Raw genomic sequence first — 4,650 nt, forward strand, 5'->3', positions numbered from 1 at the left:
ATCAAGTGCCAGGCTTAACTAATCATAAAGTGGTAATACTATTTATTTAGCTGTTTAAAAAGTGCTATGGGATTATAAGATTCTGACAAAATATAAGATTAGATATTCTGTGTTATATCTCTGTAAACTTTCCTGCATATCTAAAATTATTCTATAGTACAAATATTTTGATAAATGATAATGCTTGAGTAGTAGTACATAAGAATCATCTTTTTACACAGTTAGATACACTGTATGTGTACATACAGTGAAATGTTAAGGTTTTGAATATTTCATTTAGTGGGTCTTGCTCCTATGTATGAAGATATCAAACATACTCAAGAAAACCACACATCCCACAACACAGCGTCCAACCCAATAATTATTTTTGCCTACACAAGGAATTTTCATAAGTGTATCATAGAATATGGGCATAACTTCCATAAAACTTTTACTTAGCACAGTATTTGTGAATTAATTTTATTATACCTATCAGTTGCTTAATTTTAATGTTTAATATATCTGTTTTATGGATGTGTTAATCTTTATTTCCTTCTTCTTTCAATGAGTAATCATCACTTTGAATAGCTACATGAATGATTCTGATACAGGTCATATGCAAATATCATCTTGAAAAACATTATTATACAAAGTAGATACTTATTCCTTCATCTCTTGGTTAATGAACAATTCCAAGAATAAAGCAATAGAAGAATATTTAGTGACTTTAAAAAACCTACAAAATAATGTAGTGAGCCTGTATTAATAACTAGATAAGATAAAGAATTAACAACAGCTATGCAATGGAAAGGCATGGTATCTGAGAATCCCTACAAGAACAACTGAAAGAATTTGAATGTTAAGAAAGTTCATTTGTCTTCAGTTACTGGACTGTGGTGACTTGTTTATTGTTCTTTAGGGACTAAGAACAAAGAGTGAATGCAGCAGAGACTTTATGATAAGACAGTAAAACATCTTACTAATACCACTGACAAAATAATCTGTGGAATTTTTGCAATTTTTGCATTAGACAAATTTTTGCATATGTCCACAACACTGGGTATCTGAAGGAATGTGGTGGGAAAGGAAACAGTGACTTACACTGTAAGAAAGAAAAAATGACTAAGAGAACAAATATCATCTTGATTGAGAGACAGGAAGAAATAGGAGCTATCGAGGCAGGCTTGATGTTCATAGCTCTCTGGGGTGCAATAATTAAGACTAAGAGAACAGATAATATTCTGAATAGGAAGGAAAAAGTTGATGCTGAAACCAGGCCTTAAATGTGTGCTTTTATGACAGTGAGCTTCTGTTCCCATAGGAACACAGACATTCCAATTCTGGCCTGACTAAACATTCAGGACTATCTTCCACAACTTCACGAGAATGCATGAGTGAGTTGTAATCTGTTAACTATTCTTTTCACAATTGGGGGCTCAAATTTCTCTCCAATGTGCACTTCTTCTTTTGCTCATTATCATTATTTCTCTGCTCTTTAGTTTGTATTATCTATCTTGTTTTCATCTTTTTAATTTTGTATTTTTACTTTCTCAGTAAAATGTCTAAAGCCTGGGCTGATATTCAATGAAAATTGCATTTGGTATTTTAGAGTAGAGTTTAATGAATAGGAAGTTCCAAAGCTAAGATATTAAAAGATATCTGGATAGCTTTAGAAGAACATCAGCCTTGTCTTACAAAGTCATCTAGTGAGTCTAAATTGAAATAGCTGGAGACTGAACCCAATCCCTGAGGAAAAATCAAAGTGCTTTCCTAAAATTTTCACATGGAAACTTTTTGGTAATCAGCCTTGGAATGGCCAGCCTTGCTTTCTGGGGAATCTATGATCTCATCTGATTAGCTGTTTAGATTGACTGCAAATGTTCCCAACATCACTCTATGGTTTAGTGGTTGGCATTGTACCACAGTAATTTGGTTGCCTAATTACTTGTGGTTATTGTATATACAGCTTGAATTTGTCCTCCTGATGTTATTTTTACACAGTGAGAAACAAAATATCTTCAAAATATTCAGGCTTTTATACACAACTGATGTAGTTTTAATTGTTGGAGGAATTAAGAATACTGTGTGACCAAAGAATATTAACTAGCTATCCAGTTAATGGTTTACTCAGCTAAAAATTAATTCGTACTTCTTGGTGTAAAGGTTATGTCTGTGTGCATTTGTTACTCTGGTAATGATTGCTAGAGGCTCAGAATTAATTCTATATTGCTTGTAAAGTAGGCAACAAAAGTATACCTTAGCTTGGGAACAGGTTGTTCTCTTCAACTTCCATGTGCCAATTAGGGCATAAAAGAAGTTTCATTTTGCTGCTACTTTATTTAATTAAGTGGTCACACTAAGTTTGGTTTGGGTTCAAATCTTGTCAGTCCATGTGTCTAGAGAAGTTATTTAAGCTCTAATAATATTAATTTCTTCATATTTAAGGCAGAGGCTTCAAATAATATGTGCAAAGATGCTATGGCATTTTATTATGTTGTTTTAATGGGTTATTATACACCATTCATTTAGAAAATTCATGAACAACAGGTGCCTAACATTAGCAATTAATGCTTTTACTTTTTCATTCTTTCTGTTTTTACACTTGTTGCTTCTAATCAGACATGATTGCCATTTTGTTTATTTGTTTGGTTTTTGTTCATTTGTTTGTTTTGGACACAGGGATGTACAGAGGCTTATATGTGACTGGGGAAGCAAACCTAAGGTTTTGAGAATATTTTGTAAGAACTCTTCCAATGGAAAAAAAAAACCCATAACTTTAGGCAATATTTCTTTGGGAATATTTGCCCTATTCAGAGTATAGCTTATTAAAATAAGTAAACATTTGCACTAAACCAGTCTTCTCCACATGTACACAAAGATTAGAGAAGCAGCCACCTGTCATTTGAGGAGAGGATGATGCTAACAAATTTCTCACTACATTTACCTGAGATTTAGATAATCAAGGTTGCCTAGTGAGTCATGAGAGTAACTCTCAGAGCTATCATTTTCAGTACCTTGAGTGAAAACTTTAGACTGATTCATCAAGAGACTATTTGTATAAAGGGTGATTCAAAATAAGTAAGAGTTCATCCCCATCCCTGGGAAACAAAGGACTCTATAGCTGACAATTGAAACAAAAGCTTCATACTCATATGCTCTGCTTCTCTATGTTACTCAAAGTATCATGGAGGCAATGGAAGGCCCATAAATGATTGTTCATACAGTGAGCTAGTTGCAGAAAGAAGACACTAAACTTACAGAATAGAGAGTTGATTGTAAGTGTATTAAGCACAAACAACTGACTTGTATCCAAGGATATTATCTTAGCTTTCAAGGTAACTCTAAGAAGTGATCTGGATAAAAGGGAGTCAGAACATCCTTGGCAGACAAAACAAGAACTTAGAATGATATTCAGAGGCCATAACATGTCTCAGTCAGTAAGCATATTCAACAAATATGAGTCATAGCTGATGTTCTTGCTAATATTCATGACTAAGTTGCATCCTAGTTAGAATTCAAGGGAGATAAGTGAAATACTCAAAGAATCACAGTCAAGGGTCTACATAGACATCTTATAATAAGAGATTTTCTATTAATCTCCAACATAACAGTAAGTTTGGAGTAGTTGAATTATTGAAGATTAAAAACAAAGAAAATAAGAACTGCACATATGAATACATCCTTTATAGAATATTGCTATAAGAGTTCATTTTGGGCAAAGTTCTTATAGGTGGATTTTACATTATTTCTAAGACCATCACTATTGTGATATTTTTACAGCAAAAGTTTTTAAAACAATGGCATATAGTTTCCTAACATCTACAATGTTAATTAAGAAGAACAATTCTATTTTTCTTATTCATTTGTCTTTGTGTATATTTGGTTACTGCCCTAAACTAGACGATTTTAAAAATAGACCTTATTTCTCAGTTCTGGATGCTCAAAAATTCCAGCTGACTTAGTTCCACATTAGGGGAAGAGAGAAAGATAGCTGAGTTTCATTCATCTCTTCTTAGAATATGAATCATATCATGAAGAGCCCCAAGTTCCAGACTTCATCTATAGTATGTTCTCCCATGTGCCAACATATCTATGAAATATCTCATTGGGAATTAAAACTTTTACAAATGGATTGGAAGCTCAGTCAAAAGCAATTTGTTCATTTGGCTGTTGTTTGTTTTTGTTTTTTTTTACAAAGAATATTAATAACTTATGAAAGTTTTTTACAAAACATTTTCTGGAAATAGGATTTAATGGTGTCTTATATTTTTAAACTTGAAAATATATCTTAAATGTGAGCATCACTGTTACTGAGAGTTTAGTTAAAAACTGAACATGAAATGCATATCAGAACTCTATATTCATTCTTAGTAAAGAGCATAATCTCATCAGGTACATTATAGCAATAATTTGTAGGTATTTGTCTAGTGCTATAAATCATAGGTTTTATAAAACAGTTAAACATGAAAGTTTGAAATAACCAAAATATAATCATAATTTCTTTGAGTTTATGTGTTCTTAGAAGTTCTACTATCTTTTGGTCTTCCTTCTTCTTGAGTTCCTTGTGGAATGTGAGTTGTTCTTCCTGTATTCCAGGCTTCTGCACTAATAACCATTTATCAGAGAGTGCATACCGTGTTTATTCTTTTGTGATTGGGTTACCTCACTCAG

General features: G+C 32.6%; 1 long non-coding RNA gene across 1 annotated transcript in view; it reads left to right on the forward strand.

Moving 5' to 3' along the window:
* Window positions 1-1,327: 1,327 nt before the first annotated feature.
* LOC116080882 overlaps window positions 1,328-4,650 on the forward strand; it is a 19,125-nt gene continuing 15,802 nt past the window's right edge. The window contains exon 1 of the long non-coding RNA XR_004114652.1: window positions 1,328-1,373. This is a non-coding gene — a long non-coding RNA (uncharacterized LOC116080882). The remainder of the gene's footprint in view (window positions 1,374-4,650) is intronic.

The sequence above is a fragment of the Mastomys coucha genome, unplaced genomic scaffold, assembly GCF_008632895.1.
Source record: "Mastomys coucha isolate ucsf_1 unplaced genomic scaffold, UCSF_Mcou_1 pScaffold6, whole genome shotgun sequence".
NCBI lineage: Eukaryota > Metazoa > Chordata > Mammalia > Rodentia > Muridae > Mastomys > Mastomys coucha.